Raw genomic sequence first — 22,273 nt, 5'->3', positions numbered from 1 at the left:
ACTTTGATTCACAAAATTGTCTCAGTAGTCATTTTAGTGCAGTCCTATCAAGCAGGTTGCAACATGCCACAGGACACCTACAAAGTTTGCATAGTTGATGTTTTTGTTTTTAAAAAATAAAATAAACAAATCACTTTATTTGCATAGACTATTTTGTGGGGATTTGTTTAATAATGTCTTTAGCTGTTGATAGAACAAATCCTTATTTGTAGGCTGCAGATGGGTTGAAAGGTATATATAGTAAGCATCATCTATCTTTGGAACAAAGCAGAGCTAGGCTGGTGGAAAATGTGGGCTAGTACACATTTTTATGGGCTAGTGTGAGTATTTTTAAAAACCATTTTCAAGACTTTTAAGGGACCTAGTATCTATAATCTTATTCTCCAGAAGAAATTGATGCTTTCCCCCCTAATTTATATATTAATCAATCAAATAGCCTTGTGTTTTATGCCTAAGGTTATAATCAATCTATAAATCAGTTAATCATCAAACTCTCTTTATTCCCCCACCCCCACCCCCATGGGGTGGGGAGGGGGACAAACTGGGTGCTAAATGCTGGGGATTGGAAAGATCAAAGGAAATGGTCCTGGGGTCTGCAGTGTGTGTGTGTGTGTGTGTGTGTGTGTGTGTGTGTGTTTGGGGGGAGCAGCCTATACATAGAAGGAAGCATAAAATACATACAAAGCATAAGTGAAAAATAATTTCAATTTTGGTGGGGCAATGCGCAGTTCAGATGCTTCATCTGAAATGAATTTTTGTTTTTTCCCTTCAGTAACAAATATTTTACTGAAATCAGAAACTTCACTAGGCTTACATCACTGATTTTTTGCCTCTTGTTACACATACACTGAAATAGACTAAATAATGTTCCTCCTAAAACAGTGTATATGTTGCTTGTGATGGGGTATTGATTCCTTCTATGGTGTTCGGAATTGCTTGCATGCCTCCCAGCAATGAATACATGTGTGGCAGCTTCAGTGTGAGATGAGCACTCCTGAGCGATGAAATGCGGGTTTACTTTTCAGTAGCAATGCAAAACAAAAAGCCATGTTTTTAGAAATGTAGCTTCAAGGCACTAGCATACTTGTATCCAATGCATGAAATTTGGCAAGTAATTTTAACAAAATCTAATCTCAGAAAAAAATCTGTTTGACTTTTATAGAGTTTGTTCCTTTATTGATTGCTCTGAGCTACCAGATCTCCTTTTAGACCATTTAGTAAAATATAATTTGACATTTGTCTATATTATAATGTATAAGTTCTTTTGGAAGTACATTCTAACTGAATAAACTCAAATGTGAAATATTTCTGAACAAAGAATCTATGTGAGAGAGAACCTAAACTTGGAAAGTTAGGAGGAAGAAAGTAGACTTTATTTCAAGCCTGTATTTATTAGACTGTGCTTTAAAAAGTTATCATGTACTTTATATGTGTCTAATAAAACTGAACTCTGAAATAAAAAAAATTTAGTTGACCTTACTTTTAATCTTCATATGACAATTAAGGATTGTTTTTTTAATTAACAATGTATTTACTTTATGGTTAATGAAATAAGTAGTTGAAACTTTTAATGATAAATATTTCATTTTTCTATTGTTATTGCTGTTGTCAAGTTAGTTATATTTGCTATTGATTTGGCACATCCTGAAATTTTTGATCTTTTTAGTTAGTAATGATAAGAAATTAAAGTTTATTAATGTGACATTAGTAAATTTATAATTTTTGAAGGATAACCTATTAGAGATTTTTTCTTTGTAGATGATTCTTAGTTTTATTAATACTGTATAATTGCAAGAGAATTGAAAAATCATTTTACTTGAGAAACATCTTTTTCCTTCATGCATTGAAAGTTGAGTATATGAGATCACTGATCTTAATTTATATGGTTAAAAGTTTATTTTATCATTTATCATTTTACTGCTGACTTCTAGAACATCGGTGTGCTAAATGTTTCAATAATGGGGACCTTATGCAGCTCCTTCAAACAAAACAGATTAGCAAAAAAGTCCTCAGTTTTGGAACCCATTCCATGAGGAAAAAAGAAACCCACCCGCTTTGACCAAATTAGATTTCTGCTATCTTGGCAGTCTGATAAATCAGACACTGCCATTTACAGAGAAGGGTGTGGTGGAAGTGGGGAGAGAAGGATCCTCAAAGATGTTTTAGATGAAAACATGATAGAGCAGGTAAATAATTTTTAAAAATCTCACCAGTGCCAAGTGATTAAAATGAAATTTTATACCTAAAATGACTACACAAAATAGGCAAAATGTACTGTATTCAATCAGAATGGATTCTTTTCAAGAGACTTGATTTTAAATTAATAAAGATATTAGTTTTACTTACTGTAGCTCCTTTGTTTTGCAGAGATCATGATGCAGACGTCCTTTTGGATTTCTTTTTAATAATGTGTGACCCTTCACCTTTGATCCCTTGACCTGCATTACCTTGGTAACCATTTCATTTTTTAATTTAATTTCATTTTTTAATTTTGGTGTACAAGCTGTAACATTTCATCTCTCTTAAAATGTAACACTCTTTGACTTTCCCCAAATACAAATGTCCCTTTTGAGCTATAAATTTATAAAATGCTGTCTTTATTTTCTGTATTAAAATTCATTTCAATTTTAAAAATAAAGTATAATCTGTGTTTTCATCCTTTTCAAATTTAAGTTTAACAGAGTACATGTTCCCTAAAAGCACACTTACTTTTCTCTCCATGTTTTAGAAAGCTAAACTAATTTGGTATTCAAAAAACAAACAAGCACCCCCCCCCCCCTTCCTCCAACCTCACATGACTTCCTTCCTCCAGGTGGACTTCTCTGTGAGGTTTAGCTTTCTTTTTCTGTAACAGTAGCAGTAATAATTTATCCCTTTAGCTGCCACTTGTTGCATTCTCATGTTACATTTTTTGAGTTTCAAATCTCATTGGGAGCAAATGCTTGGGCACTGTGTTCCATTTTAAGGGATATGTGATAATAAAAATGCTCATACCATTTTTAAAGTTTGTTTTCCTTTCTTTCCTTCCCCTTTTGTGCCCCCTCCCGTTTTGTGCACCCCCCCCTTTATTTCTTACTTATTTGAGTTGTGGGACAAGCTCAGATAACATTATGTTATCACTGAAATTTCCCTTCTTTTTTTCAGTGATATGGAGGCAACTGCTTCATGTATGGGCCCCTGATCAGTCAGTGCTGTCTTTTTAATCAGTTAGGCCCCTCAGATACCATGAGCCTGTTAATTCAGGAATTGATTTGTGTGCTCTGATATTTCATGAATATTACAGATACAATAGTTTCTGTTGTCTACTCTTTTAAAAAAAATCTTATTTTTAGAGTGTGTGTGAGAATTAATGGTATTAATTCTGGGAAGAAGCTGTAGATATTGGTAGGAATCTGTGTTCTTATAAATGATCATATGAAACCTCTGTTGAGCTTGGCCCAGTGAAGCACAGATTATTTTTTAAGTATCTCATTATTTTATTCTCTAACATTTAATGCTGATGTTTTAATTGCACACAGCTGAAGCTGCTCAATGAGCACTGAAATGGATTTAGGTCCTCTCTGAGCTTTGTTGATACCTATAAAAGTTTATATCATTCATTAGAACCACAAATTAAAATTAGAGTTGTAGTGAGCTGTTCATCAGAGATTTGAGCTCTGGCGAAGAAGCTCCTCCGGGCTCACTAGCTTGTTGTTGTTGTCCATGAAGCGTGAAGACCCAAGAGGCTTCCTTTGAGCTCTTCACCAGTGTTCTGCTCACACAACTGCAGAGATCACAGCTCAGAATACAGATGGCTCTTAGAGCCAGAAAGAGCTTGCGATTCATGGGTTAATAGTCAAATGACAAAGGTGTGGACATTTAATCTTAATGTGACTTTTTTTTCTTTGTTTCAAGCAGCAGCTTTTCTGAAACACAGTTTAGGGATCAGAGGCCAAGCAGCAATGTTGACCAGGTCCCAAGGACCGTTTATTTCTTCCTCTCTTGTGCTCACCTCCCTCTGATTCTACAGCAGAGCTGTCATCTTTTCAGCAGCAGCAGCCGAAGAGGGGTGCACAAAGCTTAGGTGGAGAATTTGTTTCTAGAATTAAGGCTGAAAGGGACCCTCAGTGCCTTCATCTCCTGCCTCCCTCTGTCCCAGGTGTATCCCGTACTCATGCCATCCCAGAAAGATGTCTGGAAAGGTGCTCTGCTCTGACAGTGTCTCTCAGGCATGTTGATTGAGATGAGGCAGTCCTCAGACTCTGCCTGTGGGGAGGGGACTCAGCTTATCCTTGCCCATTAGCTGGAGCATTTCTGAGATGATGTCTTCAAATGCCCTTTTTTCTCTTCTTGTGTTTTAAGCAAATGTTGGAAACATAAGCTTTTATAGAAAATAATTTACATGACAATATTTTATTTTGAGAATTTGAGTTTTGAAAGCCAAATTTTCTGCTTTGTAAATTGGTTCTAAAATAATAGCTAGGTGTTCCAAGGGAGCCGGTGCTTGGAAACATTTCTGGTTTAATTTCAAGGCACTCCTCCTTTTCCTGCTTAGTATATTTGAAGAATTAGAGTGGGGTACAGCTGATACAGACATCATTTATTTAAGCACAGCCCTGTGAAAGGAGCACTGACCTAAGAGGCTTGAGGTTTAAGTTCTCTTCTGGCCATGCCACTGATTATCTGGGTTACTTTGATCAAGTCATTTAAATGTCTTAAACTGCACAGACCCAAACCAAATAGCTAAGTCATTTAATTTAGTTAAAAAACTTTACTGTTAAGTGTAACACCCCCCCCCCCCCAAAAAAAAAACTATTCCATGCACTTTTTTGGTATAATGTAGACTAAACAAGAAGCTGATTAAATAGTTCATTGATGAAGTCTTAGTTCCTCTTTGTTTAAAATGTGCTTAGTCATGTGTGCTTCTGGGGGCATTATGAGAATAAATGAAGCCCTGAAAACACTTTTAAAGAAAGCTGCGTTAGGCAGTCAAGGTGTATTTAACCTTTATTATTAGTAGCATTTTTCCTTGGGTTTGTCCATACCCTAAATTACTGCAAAAATGAAGTCCAAAAGCTGCCTCTGAACTAGGATTAATTAGCTGTTATTTAAAGGGAAAAAAATACTTCAAAGACCTTGTTAAGTAAGTGGTGATGTTAAGACCTAAGTAAGCACATTTGTCCAGTTGTTTAAAATTAAATTATGGGTCTTCAAAAAATTCAAGTCAAGCTATGCAAGCCTTTATTTGATAGTTCATCCCTCACTTTCTGTGTAGGGAGAAAAATGGGGTACCTTGTTTGGTCTCCCTAATCTTCCAACAAATTGGAGTTGCGTTAGAGTGTTCAGCTTTTGATAGAAGATAGAAGAATTTTAGGGTCCTGGAAAGTTTTGTTTTAAACAATTAGACCCAAATAGTCTTCAAATCACTTTCCTTACTTCTTCCTCAGAGAAGAATTCCCATCTTCCTTCAAAATGTAGCTACATTAGGCCTTTCCTGATCCCTTTAATGATCAGTTCTCTCTGTGTACTTATCTGTACACATATTGTTTCCTTCCAGGAGAATCTCTGGAACAGAGATTCTTTTGTTTTTGTCTTCATAGCCTGAGTGTATAGCACAGAACCTGAAACATATAGTAGACCCTCAATAAATGATTGTTGAATTGAGTTAGATAAAATTTTGGATTACATTTAGTTTCATTCTCCCCCCCCCCCCTTTCCTCCATTATAATGTATAGAGAAAAGGGGGTCATAATCATGGAGTTTTTGAGCCAGAAAGAATCTAGAAGATCATCTAGTTCAGGGCTACTTAACCTGGGGCACATTGACCCCGGAGGGTTTGCTGGATAGATTTCAGGGAGATCCATGAACTTGAATGAGGGAATATTACCCTTTTATATTAATTAACCTTTAACTGAAATTTAGCATTTCCTTCCATTTATGTAGTAATTCCTTTAATATTATTCCGAGAAAGGGTTCACTAGACGTCCACAGGGGTTGTGATGATGTAGTGCAACCTACTCACTTTATAATCTTTATTGGTGGGGAGGCCCCTCATGCAACTCTGGCTGGGCCACTCTGAAGAAACATGTCTGAAATTTTAGCTTTCTCTCTGAGCTGAAAGAAAGCTCTCTGAGCACTTTCAATCACCTATAAATAGTTATCAAATTCACGTACTGTACAGGCAGTTCCTCATTTGCAAATAACCCATTGGTAGAGTCACTAATGCCTCTGCCTGTCCCCTGAAACCTTCTTCCCTAGTCTAACCTTCCCACTGTGTCATGGAAATCTTTGTCCTCATATATGCAATCAGTTCAACAAACATTTATTAAGCATTTGTTCTTTGCTAGATACTAGGAAAGATACTGGAAGCACAAGGATGAAAAATGATTGAACTTAGAAGACCCTCAATGAGATTTCAGTCTAATAGAGAATATGATAAAAGCTAGAATGTTGTTAGAGTAAGATTCCATTCAGCTCTTTGGTATCAGGGAAGGGACCCTAGAGGAAATGGCCCAAGAATTCTGTGACTTGAAAAAAGAGGATTATATCAGATGGAGATGAGCAAGGAGTATGTCAGGGGTACTGTCGTCCTTCGAGGCCTCTTTGCTCTTCTGCACCCTCCTCCTTCCCTTCCCCTACTACCCCCAGCCTAATCGGCTAACCTCATCCTGGCAGTTCTTCTATAACATCTCTCAAATGCACCTTCTCTTCACTCACATGACCATTAGCCCAGGTTAGGCCCTTACCACCTTTTGCCTGGGCTGTTTGAATGATCTTTAACTTTGTTCCCTGCTTTTTGCCTCTTCCTCCAGCAGTCTATTCCCAATACATCTTTCAAAATAGTTTTCATAAAGCATAGGTCAGTCCATGGTCTCAGTTGCTCTAGAATCCTCAGTGGCTCTTTGGGTAAAATATATACCCCATAGCTCTTAAAGTCCTTCTTAGCCTGGGTCTGACTGCCCTCTCCAGACTCACTTCACACTTATTCCTCGTCACGCATTCTTGATACTAACCTGACTGGCCTTCTTAATGTCTCCCAAATTCATGTGTCTTTTGCCAAGCTGCTCCCTGTGACTAGAATGGCCATTTACCTCACCTCTACCTCTCAGAAGCCATAACTTCCTTCAAGGCTGAAGTACTTCCTTGTGGGAAGCCTTGCTTGACTTGGTAATTAGTAAGCGTGCTCTCGCTTCCCAAGTCAGACTGTACTTATCCCTTTAAATGCTGTTTTCTTTTGGGAGAATTGGAGCCCAGCTTCATGATGGCGGGACCATTTTCCCCTTTTCAAGTCCCGATGTTGTCCCAGCCCAGCACCTTAATGATGCCTGCTGAATGAAACTGTGTGACTGAGGAGGAGAAGGAGAGGTGAAGGGGGAAGGACTGGCTGGGACCTAGATTGAAGGAGAGTGAAGGGAATGGGAATTCTGGGGGAAGTCTGTGGAGGCCTTAGCAACCATAGAGGCCTAGTGAAGGTTTCTGAGGAGCGCATCAATACATATTTCCCATTAGGAAGATGGTCAATTATGTGAAGAGTGGCCTGGAGAGGAGAGACCAATCAGGAAGATAGGGTAAATCCAGGTGACATACTGAGGGGACTGAACTAGGACAGTGATGCTAAGCATGAGTGAAGGTGGTGGTTGTGGTGGGGTCGATTGGAGAGTTATAGGGAAGGTCATGGCCCTTGGTTAAATATGTGGTAAAAGAGAGGCAAGGGACAAAATAAGTCTCTGGTTTTAAGCCTGGATGACTGGGAGAATGCTGGTGGCATCAGTTGAAATGGAAAGTTGTAGCTTTTGGGTCAAAGATGATGAGCCCCATTTTAGTTTATATTGGTTTGCTGGATCTTCGTTCAGGTGAAGATGTCCAAAAGGCAGTTGGAAATATTAAAATACTTAAGGGGAGTTGGGTGTATAGATAGATTTGGTTCCCCTTTGTTTAGAGGTAATTGAACTATGAGGTGGATGAGATTGTGTAGGGGATGCAGTTGTAGAGGAGAGAAGGCTGAGGAAAATAGATTGGAGGGCACTTAGGTTTGGTGGACTGGAGAAGAGAATACGGGGTAGGCCAAGAGTCACGACGTTTCGATAACTTTAAAAATGGTTTCTTCTTTATTTTTGATTTTTCACATGTAATGTACATTCGTTTCTTATACTGTATGTGATGCTCTGGTATTATAAATTAAAAACAAAAAATAAAGGAGTTATTAAAATATTGAAACCCCTTTGTGACTTTTGGACCACCCTGTAGATAGCATTTATATCATGCTTTGCGGTTTGCAAAGTGTTTTACGTATGTTATTTTGTTTTATTCTGCCAGTAGGCCGAGTGGTTAAATGGCTTACCCACGTTGTGGCAAGTCATTTGGGGTAGGATTTGAACTTAGGTCTAGTTGTAGGTGATCTTGGTTCCCCAAGGCTAGACTATTAGTATGGAGTCCTTTTCAAGATAAGTGTTTCACAAAGATAACAGAGGGGCAAGATGGAGGGAAAGACCTGAAAGGAGGAGAGTATGAAAAGCATTAAAGGGTAAGACGAAGGGAAGAGAGGGCTTTGCAGAGCACCTTCCATATGTGATTAAAAAAAAAATCTTCTAAATTGGTGGAGAGTTGTTAATGGTTGGCCCAGAGTCACACAGCTCGTGAGTATGAGCAGGATTTGAACGCAGGTTCACTAGATGTCCACAGGTCTTCCTGACTCTTAAGTCTAACACCGTCCACTGCTCTACCTAGCTGTTTGGCTAGATGATAAAGAAACCAAAGAAGATTGAGGAGTGGTTGCTCATGCAGGTACAAGGAGGGCCAGGAAAGGACAGTATCATAAGGACTGAGAAAAGAGGGTGTCTAGAAGGAGGTGCCATCCAGTATCATCAGATGTAGAAAGGTCAGGAAATGGCAATCCTGAGTCAGGGTTTTTTGGCTTGAAGAGCTCGGTGGTGGTGGTAGAGCAGTCTCAGGAGGGAGAGAGAGTTGGTATTCTTCATCAGGTTCTCTAGCGTCCTGCGTCTTCTGGAGTTGTGGTTGGACATTTCATTGACCAACATTCCCAGAACAGAGCCAGGAAAGCCCTGGCTGCCCTGCTTTACTGCCCTCCCAATCAACACTTCCCCTTCCTGTCTCTGCCCCCCCTCCCAGTTCTTGGAATCAGATCAATGCTGCTGTAGTTCCTGGATTGTTCCTTCAACTTTCCTGACCAAAATGGCCCTTCCTGGCAAAGTCCTTGAGGGCAAGGGACTATTTTTGCTTCTGTATTTTATTCCTAGTCCTAAGCACTGTTCTGGGCACTTTGTAAAGCTCACTTATTCATTCAGAGGGATTGAGTATGAAGGAGTTGAGACTGAGAATTTTTTCCAGAAGTTTAGCAGAAAACAGAAGAAATATGAGACGATAACATTAAGGGTTTTTAGCAAGGTCAAGAAAAGACTTTTGTTTTAAATGAGCAGAGAGATGGAAGCTTTCTTTTATAAAGAAAGAGCCAGTATTGAGTTAGACTTAAAGTGGTTTTGTTTTTTTTTTGGCGGGGGCGGTTGGGGGGGGGGACATCAAGGGAGCTTTTTGGTCTCTGAAGTATAAGGAGAAGGAACCTGCCTCTGGCTAGTAGAGTATCCAGGAGTCACCTTCCTCTCCTGTGCTGCCAGGGCTTCAGCCTATAGGACCCAAAACTTGTAGTGGGGCTAGAATTCCATTAGGTTACAGCTTAAATAGACTTTTGTGGATTAGCTTAGACTTCCAACCATTATTTATAGCAGCACTTCTCAAATGCCTTGGTCTCAGGACCCTTTGACACTCTTTAAAATTATTGAGGTCTCTTCCAGAGAGTTTGTTTTATATGTGTGTTATATCTATCAATATTTATCATGCTAGAAATTAAAATGTAAATTAATATTATGATGAAAATAGTTTTGATATTGGAACCCCCTGAGTCATGGGATGTCCCTGTATAGTACTCTGAGAACTCCTGACTTATATCTTTGCCTTTTTTTGGGGGTGAAGGATTTAATTTCTAAACAACTGCTTTAGAACTGAACTTCTGGAATGAATTCTCCTTCTAGGTTGTCTTTGGGGGGGGGGCAGAGCAATGAGGGTTAAGTGACTTGCCCAGGGTCACACAACCAGTAAGTGTCAAGTGTCTGAAGCCAGATTTGAACTCAGAGACTCCTGAATCCAGGGCTGGTGCTCTATCCACTGCACCACCTAGCAGCCCTCTTAGGTTGTCTTTTAAATCCCTTCATATAACCTGACCTTCTTCCTGTCTTTCCAGTCTCCTTACACCCCCCCCCCCCCCCCTGCATGTACTACACCCCTCTGGACTCCTGGCTGCTTCTCAAACAAGATGCTCCAGCTCCAGGCCTTTTTCCTGGCTGTAATCCCCACCTGAATGCTTTCCCTCCATATCTCTGCCTCCGGGCATGTTGTCTTTCCCCCATGAGACAGTGAGCTCCTCGAGAGGAGGGAATTCTCTTTCTTTAGCCCATCTTTGTATTCCCACATTCAGCACAGTGCCTGGCACACAGTAGGTGCTTGATAAACATCAAGACTTGAAGTTGATGACTGTCAGCAGTACACTGAAAGCAGAGAGAATAGAGCATTTATGTTGTTACCTTTCTCATACCCTCCTTTTCAGTCTTCCTTCAGTCTTGTCCCTTTCTTTGTTCTCTTAGGGAAACATTTCTTTTCCAAAAGACTTCAGACCAACATGGAAACTAGCAACTGAGTTTTGTTCCTTGGGGAACCAGGGTCATCTAGAAATAGCAAAGAACAAGGAAGGTTGGAAAGCTAGAGTTGAATAAATATAGTGGCACACAATTATATTGTGGTTTTGGAGACAGGATTCATGTTAAGTCCTGAATTATCAGATCACACCTCTCATCCCAAAAGTATAATCTACAGATATTTAAACAAAGAAAAAAACCTCCACAAACTTTGAGAGAGAAATGATTACTGAAGTTTGCAAAAGACCATATTTTAATATGCAATTGAGAAGGCTTTTCATGAAGCCTTTGACATGTTTTCCAGGTCCAGCATTGAGTAGAGCCTGCTCCACACATCAATTTTGAGTGTAATGGATGCTTTCTGAGGCATTCTGAAGCCCTTAAGATCCAAGGGAGATAGGTACAGGAGATAGACCGCTTACAATGTCCAAAATGATTTTATGAATGCAAATCCTGGTCCCAGCCAAGTGAACAGATATTCTTGTGGAGATGACACGGAGACGATAAGACCAGAGTTGTTGCTCAATCAGGATGAACAGTCAACGTTATGTGTTCTTGCTTGTGATTACTGTTGTTTCCCTGGGAAACAAGATGTAAGTCTACGTCTTAGGATGTAGCCTTGACCACCAACTTTTCATGGTAATTTTTGAATATGGTCAGAAATCCGCAATGCAGTAATCCTTTTAATAAAGCATACATGTTATGTGCAACCATTGCCTGAGCTGATCATTCACTTCCTGACTCTCCCCTTGCCATCCCTCCATTCCCCAAATCCCCCAAGTCCCCCTTGCTTCTGTTGGTTTCCTTTTGAGCATCAGCACTTTGACAAAGGAAAAACCCAAGGTCCCCCCCCCCTCCCCCAATTTATTAGCAGTATTGGTTGGAGGGTTGGTGGAAAAGGAGGTTGAAACTGTTTTTGTGAATGTAATTTTTTTGTTTGTGGATTTACTTTATCTCGTTTATCTTTTACTTGTTTTCATGAGAATGGGTAACTAAATATGGGAAATTATATTCACGTGTTTATTATATGCACATCCATAACATTGGCTATAAAATTCCATGACTGTGGTATGATGGGCCTTTTCTCATAGACATATACTCATTGGCCTTGATTCTGTTAGTTTGCCCTACTAAACTAAACATGGTTTTTGGCTGGGGGTACTGTCTGAAGGTAATAGTGAATTGCGGCTCCCCATAGTCAAATTCTGATTCAGTTTTTCGGATGATGTCATCATTGAAGAGAATCAGTATAGTTCATTGGGCACAGATATCTTGTGAACTAATGAAAGCTTTTAAGCTATAAGTCAAGGGTATTAGCCTAGACTAACTGGTATATCATAAAACCTGTCATTTTGTATTAGATCACAAGAGCTGACAAAGTGTTATTTAGGAGTGTCAGCTAAGTACAGTGTTCGATTACACTACAACAGCCTGGATTTCCAGATGTTGTCACTCTAGCATTCAGAATTAAGATGTGATTTTTGCATTCCTTAACTTTGGCTGAGAACTTGGTATATAGCTTGACATCTTAGCTTTTAGGATCAAAGGCACGGGATAGAAAAGAAAAACATAAAAAAGATTCCCATCTTAAATCTCATAATTTCCTTTCTTAGGAATAATCAAGTGATCTCACCATGAAGAAGAGCCATTCATTCCAGTTAGACCACCATGAACAGAAAACAATAGCAGCATGGGGTTTTAGCTGGAGAAAATAACTTTGGATCTTCTGTGGGGTCCAATGCTGTTCACTTCGACCTCCTGGGATTTTCCTCCCAATTTCTTGTCCTTCCACCCAACCATGCATTTGTTGGCCTGTGGGTGGTTTTAAGTATTCATTGCAATCATTTTCAAAACACTGGTTTTTGAAAAGTATGTTTTGGTCATTTGGATCCTTCCACCTTATCTTCAGATGGATACAAACCTCTTGGAGCTATGTTACCAAGTGATATGTCTTATTACCAAGTGATATATTTTAACTCATGGTAATAGGAGAACAGTGTCTACTTTTACGTGGCCTAACTCAATGAATTTACATTAAAAGAGGCCAGGGTTTTAAAATTGTACTAAGAAGAAATTACATTTTATTTTGTTTACTTGTTGAGAAATACAGTTATTTTCATCTTAAGGACAGTGTCATCATCTGATGACAGAATGATATAAGCACACTTATGTTATGCAGATCATAATGTTAAATCGAAATTCAGAGGGGTCAGGACGAAGAAAAACCAAAGAAACCTGCTAAAGGGGAAGGGCCAAATGGAAGGGAATTAGGAGTGAAGCTGATACAGTAGCTAAGTGGAGAAAAACCTTTTATCTTCTGACGTAGGGAGGACTTTGAACCCTTTGGTGCCTGGTTCTGACCATTAAAAAAGGGTAAGTTCTAAATTAAGCTGGGTTCAGTAAACAGTTGAGGCATCTTCAAAAATAGTTAAGTGTTGTAGGATGAAGTCTGTTTGGTCAAAAGATGTTGGGTTAGTTTGTATTGTTACATTTGAGTGGAACTTAGTATATACAATTATTGTTAAACTTCTGTTTAGCAGTCAGAAAATGTTAGGTTTGAATATAAACATTGTTCTGGAATTCCAAGAGATTTCCTCCTTATATTGTAAGCAATGTAATTGATAAAAATAATAAAGAATACAGAGTTTCCATTAAAAGTACTTAAGTAATTTCTCCATGAGTGAATAGAAGACCTTCAAAGACAACTGGTGTTCTAGATTTGTATCTTACTATGCAGTTTCAGGGAAAAACTCAGTTTTGCCTCCTTGCTCTTGGTATCGTCATACACCAATCTGAACTCCGTGCAGTTCTTTTTCCAATGTGGACTTGCAACTTACCTGGCAAGGACTCAGCCCTTTGAAATCATCCAGGCAAGGGTGCCTTGCTGTCCCGTATCCACTTCAAAAGATTTTAAAGATATTTTAAAATGAATTTCAGAAGTTTAGTGATTCTGGGTAACGACTACCTAGGAGGAAGTCTTTTCTGGTCCCTCTAGTTTAATGCTCTCTGCTTCCATACATTATGTTATATTTATCTCTGAGTGTTGGATTCCCATGAGAATGAATGTAAGCTCCTTGAAGGCAAAGGCTGGTTTTTGTTTTTCCTTTGTATCCACAGCATCTAACAAAAGTGCCATGTACACATGTGTTAGCTGCTTAAATACATGTTGTTGCAGTGCATTGAGGGATCTTTGGCCCAGGAGAACCCATTTCTTTATTACAGGAACCCGAGGGTGTTCTTTTTTTTTTTTTTTAGTGAGGCAGTTGGGGTTAAGTGACTTGCCCAGGGTCACACAGCTAGTAAGTGTTAAGTGTCTGAGGCCGGATTTGAACTCAGGTCCTCCTGACTCCAGGGCCGGTGCTCTATCCACTGCGCCACCTAGCTGCCCCCCCCCCCCCCCAGGGTGTTCTTAACTTTCTGGGCCAGCTACTATGAAATGTTCAAGCAACAAGGCAGTCTTAAAAGGGACCTTGCAGGCATGCCCGGCCCTTCCCCCTGAAGTTTTTTTTAGTTTGATCAGGGTGGGCCTGCAGCCCAATTAATGTTTAGTTTGAGGCACCATGGGTTCTATCTGCTGGTTTCACTAGTGTAGATACAGTAAAAATAATGTCATGCCTATGTGAGTAAGGTGTAATTGTTTTTGGAAAATGCATCTCTCCATCATGCTTGTGATCTTTTTGTCATCTACCAGAATGTCTCCAAAACTGAAGTGTCTGTTGTTTGAATCCAGCCTGGAAGTCCAGTGTTAGTGATATATAGCTATGTCCCATATTAGTAGTGGAAAAAGGAGGCATACCTTTAAATTGGGGAGCTAAAGCCTGCATTAGGACATATGTTGTGTTTAAATTGGTGTTTCTTTGGGCTTTTATTCACACCATGTATTTAAGGAATAATAAAACTAATGAACTGGGAAAAGCTTTTTTCGCCAACCATTCCAGGAAAAAATAAAATATTTTAAAAGGAGTACATGGAAACTTCAGTCAGCACAAATACTATTATTATTTTTATAGTGATAATAAGGACTGCTAAGTTGAGCTCCAAGTGACCAGGTTTTTCTACCCTTCTAAGATAATTTTTCTTAAATGCAAATGTAGGGGGAGCTAGGTGGTACAGTGGATAAAGCACAGGTCCTGGATTCGGGAGGACCTGAGTTCAAATTTGGCCTCAGACACTTGACGCTTACTAGCTGTGTGACCCCTGGGCTAGTCACTTAACCGTCATTGCCCCACCCAAAACAAACAAACTAAAAACCAACACCCCCCCCCCCCCCAATGTGAATGTAGAAGTGAATTTTTTAAAAAAGTTGTTTTGGGGCAGCTAGGTGGCGCAGTGGATAGAGCACCGGCCTTGGAGTCAGGAGGACCTGAGTTCAAATCCGGCCTTAGACACTTAACACTTACTAGCTGTGTGACCCTGGGCAAGTCACTTAACCCCAATTGCCTCACCCCCCCCCCCCCAAAAGTTGTTTTAAGCCCCTGTCTTTGTATCCCAGTAAAATGCATATTAACTTTAAATCCATTTTAGTGCCCCCCCCCCAAGTGTGTACTGTTATCTAGCAGAAGCCCATTTAAACCGGTTTGTGATCATTGTCTTGTATTATTCCCATGTAGATGGAGCAATTAGCTGTTCATTTTGGATTAGCTGGTGTTATGAGGAATGCCTGATCTGACTGGAGAAATGAATCAGCTGTATGTGTGAGCACCAAAATTGTAATCACCTCTTAAGAGTTCACTGCAGAGAGCCTGTGTTTTAACTATATTATTCTGCTTAGATATAATGCTTTGCTTTTTTTGTACCATTGTATTCATATGAAAGGAAACCCAATAAACAAAATTTAATAATAAAGAAAGCTTACTCATTAGAGGAGTTTTCTTAAGCTCACTTCATTCTGATTAAAATGTTTTCATCTGATGGGAAGCATATGAGTAACACAAACTGGAAATTAAGCAAGAAATTAAAATGACATTAATAGCTTTATTGCAATTTGTTTTGAGAGTTTCCCCCCCTTAATGAAGTTAGGCTTGGAAAGTCACCCTTTACACATAAATCTTTATGACAAATGGCCTGAAAAGCGCCCTAGCAGAAGAGCAATTTTATAATCGAGTTGTACGTGTGACTTTTAACTCTGCATGTGTGGCGTGTATCAAAAGTAGGATATTTTATCTTCTTAGTATCGCTAATAAAGATGATTTGTAATCTTTCTTTGGAATTTGTGGTTAATATGAAATCACTAGTAAAATGTAAGATCCTTGAGGGGAGAGAGCATTTAAAAAAATCTTTGTATTCCCTAACAAATAGTATGTGCTTAATAAATGTTTATTAAATGTGTCAAATTCAAATTTCTATTTAATCTGGCTTAAAAAGGAGTTGGAAGAATAGTCTAGTTTTAGGCTGCTGCATTTTTCTTAGATATGATTTGATGGTAGACATTACTATACACCTCCGTAAAGAAACAAAAATTACATTTAAAATGTTAATTTCTTCTTTCCTTTAAAAAAAAAAGCAAAAGTGGAATTAATCCTCCCACTTTAACCAGAATGGCTAGAGGAACATGGATACAACAGGCTTTGATAGAGAGGGAGCCCCTTCCTTTTCCTGGTACCAGCCCCAGTGCAGCAGAGACCCTTCAGTGAAATGAAATAGGGGCTTGGGCTGTTGTCTTTTCCCTGGGGCAGTCTAAATATGCCCCTGCTAATAAAACAGTTGGGGAAAGGACCTGATGTTATAGAGTCTAGGTGTCTAGGTAAGGAAAAAAGTAAAATTGATACCATGCCCTCAGTCGGCTTCTACGTGGAAAAGATAAAATTCAGTAACTGGTTTTTTTTTGTTTTGTTTTGTTTTGTTTTGAGAAAGAGCATAAACCCTGTTTTTGTTTATACAGGTGTTAAAATTTTGGTAGCAGAAAGCAGATGTGCAGAGAACGATGGATTACAAGTCAGAAGCTGCTGTCTGATTCCTACAGAGACCTTCATTTTTTTTTTTTAATGAAAGTTGTGATTTTCATTTAATAGCTGCAAAACCTTCCACTTGTTGTTCCTATTCCCTCATTGATTAAACAATTTTCAGATAACTCCTAGGGAATTATACTGCATGCATTTAGGGGACTTTTCCTCCAGTGAACCTTGAATACATTTTTCCCTTGAATACATTTAAACATGAAGCCCCGGTTTTCTATTCTAAAGGCTTGTTTCATTATTTGATGCTAATATTGTTAGAAGTATCAGTCTTATGAGCATACGTGAATGAGCTCGGTCTTTTTGTGAGTCCATTGGAGTTGTGAGTGGCCTTCTGTGTTATTAGGATGGTGAAGATCTTTCATAAGCCAGAATAGATAACATTTCAAAAAAACACTTGCTAACTTTTACTTCCTATGCTGCCCCCCCCCCCCCCCCTTAAAGTCATTCAAAGCTACTGTGCCCCAAACCAAGTTCAAGATCATTTCCTGAGATCCAGTTCCTGTCCTCCCCAAACTATGAGGAAAGATGACTGACAACTGTTTGGTACAAATACCCCATTTGGCCACCTAGCATTAATGTAAATTTTAATTGTTTTTACTATAAGTAACACGCAGTATATTAGAAGAACTCTTATGTACCAGATGTAGGATAACAATATATTCTCTTTTATAACTTTATATATTCATTAAACCTCTTGACATTTATACTTCTCAAACATAGGAGAGTTGAGCCCAGGGAGGCTAACAGTTGCAGAGCCAGGAATTAGACCCAGGAAGTCCACTTCTTAGTCCCCTGCCTCTGCTAATGGGCCATAGCAGGGGAGTGTCTGCAGGCATTGTACTCTGTTATATCAACATGTACTTAGAAACGTTAATCTGAATTAGAGAGATGATTGCCTATAATGACTCTCCGGGGACCCTGGGTTAGAGAAAACAAAACAAAAACTTAAGTCGTTTACTGAATATGCACAGTAAGTAAAAATCTTTCCAAAATTAATACTCATTGAATCTGTGCCTTGGTTTCCTTTGAACTTAGACCTTTTTCAGTTCGATCCTTTAACATTTTTCTTTCTTTTTTTAACATGCCTCTGGCCTCTCATAAACCAATAACTAAAAATAACATCGAAAGAAATGTGAAAGCACTTTTTTGTAAGTGGGAAGAAGCGAATGAATAATGAATCTCCATTTTAAGTAAAAATTATGGGTGGGAGTGAGAGGGCAAAGAGGGGACTGAAGTCAATTTTTTGGTATCTGTTCTTACAGTTGGCTTTGAGGTTCAAATGTCCCTGACTCTTTCTGCCTCTGGAAATGGGGCAAATTTTCTTCAGTTACAAACAGAAATAGATATGATAGTCTTGACCTATTTTACATTTATTTATTTTAGGCTATTATCACACAATTGTTCACGGTTTCAGCATGAACAGAGAGATCCAGAGCTGGAGTAAGTAGTGAGGGGGTGGCAAATTGGGATTGAAGTTGGCAGGGCTTGTGTGGAGATCTTCACAATCCTGCCAGCTCTGTGTCTGGCTCAAGACATTTCTATTAGTGAATTACTAATACTCAAAAAGCTAAATGGATTTCAACCACAAGTAAAAAAGAAATAGGCCAGAATGACCCTCCCACCCCTTTCCTTTCAAATTGATGTAAAGAAAAATCTCTTGAGCCACACTCATGTAGCAAATTTAAGTCTTAATTAGGTCACTCATGTTTTGTTCTTTCCCACATTTCCCCTCTTCTCCTTTGTTCTTGATGTGTGGCACCTCAAGCAAACATGTGATAAAAAATAGTGAAGAAGTTTGGGTAAGTGTTAAAATACTCGAGGTGTCTGAAATGGTCAGCAGGCAATTGGGGGCAGGGGTGGGGGGGGTTGGCAACCTGGAATCTCCTTTTTAGACCGGGGTGGTGAGGGATGCCAGGGTTTATCAGGACTTCGGAATTATGAAGTGCAAACTTATTCGGCGTTATGATATCCCTGTCTCTTGAAGTGACTGATGCTTTATCATGTCTATAAAAAACAGCCATTTCACTAGAGATAAAAGCAGACGTGAGAGAAATGTGAGCCATGTCTCTGGAATAGTTTAGTTTTTAAATTTAATATCTGGGATTTGTTCACAAAATTCATGCAGAGATTAGGGCCACACTGGTGAAGATAAGAGGTTTGGGGCAATTATCTAGATGAATCAAGTAAAAACCTAGTTTTCAGATTGGTGATATTTCAGGTGAAGCTGCTTTTGGTTCAGAGATTACCTGCATAATTATTTCAGTCCTCTACTGTGTGTATTGATATGTCTAGGAATATATGAGAAAATGGGTAGTTGTCTCCTCTCAATGAGGATATAACAGTAAATAATACTCCTCCTGACCTGTTTGTAGGACAAAGGTCTCAAATCTCCTTCTTCTCCTCTGGCTAACAAAATCACATGGTTCAAGGAGCCCTGGTTTCAGTAAGGTCCACAATGGAGTTGTGTCCATATGAGGAAGAATAAAGTCCACTCCTGAGTTACACCCATATAAGGAAGAGGGCTAAGGATACTGCATTGCAATTAGTTAGTTTTTTTCTGTAGATTGTAACCCTTGAGTAATCGGACCAATGATGAAAAAGGGGAGGGTCCATTCGAGTTAGGGACTAGGGTATAAAACAGGGTCTGCGAGCCTCCTTTCTTGGCACCCACTATCTGCACACTAAGGTGCCTCCTCACAAGAAGGAGATAAAAGAGCCTTTCTCACATTGCTGCTGAGTTCCTAAGAATGATTGAGAAGAGGATTGTTTTTCTCTCTCAGAATAACAGTGGGATTTTTAAAGACATTCAAAATCCCTGGTTTTTTGTGTTTAAAAATTTTTTTTCTTTTCAACAAAAAACAATACTGATTACTCATTGCCTGTGGTGTGGGCTGTTCTTTCACAGCTCAGGGCAAAGGTGTATATAGATAGCATTAAGAAAAGAAGTTTGAAGGCCATGTGCTTGTCAGTGCTTTCATAACTTTCCTACCAAGTTTTCATTTCTGCCCAAAGTCCAGTTTTTTGCTCTCCACTAAATGAGTCAGTGAAAACCAGAAAAAAAAAAACCCAACCCAAATATATTCATATTTCCTTTAATGGGTAGAAAACATCTACATTTCTGGGCATCAAAATCCAAATACTACATCTGGTGGCTTATAGCATTGAGAGGTAGAAGAGACCTTAGAGATTACCTACTCTAGCCCCCTTATTTTCCAGGTTAAAAAACTGAGGCACAGGAAATTTCAGAGGTCTGAGAAGCAAAGCAGTGACGCCCAGTGCCATAAAAACTGGGGAACACAACCCTCTCACCTCCCTACTTTAAACAAATCACAAAAGGAATTTCCACAAAGTAGACCACAATGAAGATTCTCCATGGCATGAATCTGTTTGGTACTGTTCTTTTCTCCTGTGTGTTTAGAAAGTGTTCTGAGCTTAATACTAAATGTAGAAAGTACTGAATGGGAGAGAACTCCCAGATTGAGTTTTAAGCAGTAAGTTATCAATAGCAGCAGCAGATCCACAGTAATAGACTTGATGCTATTCAAGAAAGCAAATGTTGAAAATATCATTAAAATAGAACTCTGTTAGTATCAGGATTGGGAGATGTCACAAGTCAAAGCAGTCAACCTTCTCTCCCTCTCCACCCCTCCCCCATGTGCATTATGTATATGAGAATTATGAAGAGGTTCCACTGTAATTACTCAGTGGAAATGACCACTTTGAATTCATGGAAGGATGTCTCTTTTGTAAGTAAAGGAAGAATTGAAATACGTTTTCATCTGTGCCTTTTCCTATATCTTTTGTACTTAGATGTGTGTATGTCCGTACATGTAAAAATGCTCCTATAGACATCTAAACAGATTATTTCAAATCTAAAATAAAGTAAAATACTTATGTGAATAAACAGTGTTGTCAGAAACAAACATTTTTCTCCCTTTAGGTATTTAACTTTATTTCAGCTGTACCCATTTTCATGTTGGAAGTTTTGATTATGGTGGTCATTCTTGTCAGAAACACATGTTTATTTTTAAGGTTCCTGGATGAGAAACTTGTATTGAAAGTTAGGCCAATGCTTAAAAAACGATTGTCAAAATTATATATTCAAGCCCTTAATGCTTGCAAATCTATTTTTGATTCCTTGTTCCAGCAGTTTAAAATGCATGAAATAAGGTTTTAAGAGCAATTACATGAATTAGTGCCCTCTGGTGGCACATCCATGGCATCAGTAAGAAAGGCACTCTCCCCTCTCCACCTTCAGACAGCTCTTCAGAAGAGCTGCTCTTTTATAATTGGTTCTTTTTGATAGTCAGCTTTTCTTTTAGGTTGGTTTTATAAAGTTATATGGTGGTTGGTTTATGTCCATTTATAATTTTACATTCTTTTCTTTGCATAGTGGTCTCATCCTGAAGGCTCTCAAAGTTTTTTATACCCACTTAGCTTCTTCATTAAAATACTGCCATCATGGGGCCTACCAAGTAAAGACTCCACATCAGTCTTTCTTATTGGTTTAGAGTGAATCCTGAAATACTGTATTTGATTAGGTTGAGGGGAATCTTGGTTGAGAGGATTGATGAGTTAATACACTCAATGAAAACCAAGCTATGCCAGAGATGATGCTTCAGGACATTTGTTTTTGGGTGTCCTGCTACAATTTTGCTGAGCTTCAAAAGTGGTAATGGTTATATTGTTATCATATGGATGTCTTTCTGATCACTTTGGAGGGCTTAATTGTAAAGCTTCCAAGATCATCTTTGAAGTTCTATCACAGGTAAGTCTTTATTTCCCACCCTGCTTTTTTCTTTGGAATGAAGCTCTTACATCTATTTTTCTTCTGCATCTGGCTCATGGCATTGAGATGGAAGAGACCTTAGAGATTACTCACTCCAGTTCCCCTATTTTCAGGTTAGAAAACTAAGGCACTTTAGTAACTTGTCATCCTGGTAGAAAGAAGTAACAGAGCAAGGTTTCAAACCTGTTTGTTGTTACTGCCATCCTCTCCCCTTCTCTCCTCCCATCACACATCTTCCTAACAGTATAGGAAATCCAGGTGGGTCTTTGGGCCAGGGATATCAGAAGAGGTCAGAGGATCTTCATATGTGCTCCCTATTTTTGGTGGTGGTGATGGAAGGGGAGACATGACATATCTAACACTTCCCAAAGCAGTCCACTCTACTTGGGAATTACTCTGTTGGGAAGTTTTCTTTGTGTGCCACCGAAAATCCCTCTCTGATCTACAGTGATTAGTTCCACTTTTGTACCTCTCCCTCCTGAGTAGTTATCATCCATCTTCTACATAATAGGTCTAAAGATATTTAAAGATAGTTCTCTTTTGTCTCTTCTCCAAGACTCCAAGTTAAACATTCTCAGTCCGTTCAAAAGATTCTTGCGGCCCTTTGCCATCTTTATGACAGTTCTCTGGGTGTCGTCCTGTTTATTAGTGTACTTAAAACATGGTTCCCGTGTCAGGACACAATTCTCCAGGTAGGTCTGACTCAGGTAGGATATAATGGTGTGGTTTTTCTCTTCCAGGACATTATTTCTTTCATCATGAATTCTAAGGTGGTATTTTTTTCCTTTTGGCTATTATGTCACATTGTTGAAATTGGTGTGTGTGTGTATGTATATACATAC

At 38.9% G+C, this 22,273-nt stretch overlaps 1 protein-coding gene and 1 long non-coding RNA gene across 13 annotated transcripts in view; both read left to right on the top strand.

Moving 5' to 3' along the window:
• Positions 1-22,273, top strand: part of CAMTA1 (calmodulin binding transcription activator 1) — a 1,311,517-nt gene that overhangs the window by 91,036 nt on the left and 1,198,208 nt on the right. The gene's annotated exons all lie outside the window — the stretch shown is intronic.
• Positions 2,366-20,519, top strand: LOC122746758. The gene is made up of 3 exons (XR_006355568.1): positions 2,366-2,451; positions 15,296-15,373; positions 16,567-20,519. It is a non-coding gene; the product is annotated as an uncharacterized LOC122746758 (long non-coding RNA).

This window comes from Dromiciops gliroides, chromosome 3, assembly GCF_019393635.1.
Source record: "Dromiciops gliroides isolate mDroGli1 chromosome 3, mDroGli1.pri, whole genome shotgun sequence".
Taxonomy (NCBI): Eukaryota; Metazoa; Chordata; class Mammalia; order Microbiotheria; family Microbiotheriidae; genus Dromiciops; species Dromiciops gliroides.
Note: the sequence above shows the minus strand (reverse complement) of the source record. Positions and strands in the feature narration are given on the sequence as shown.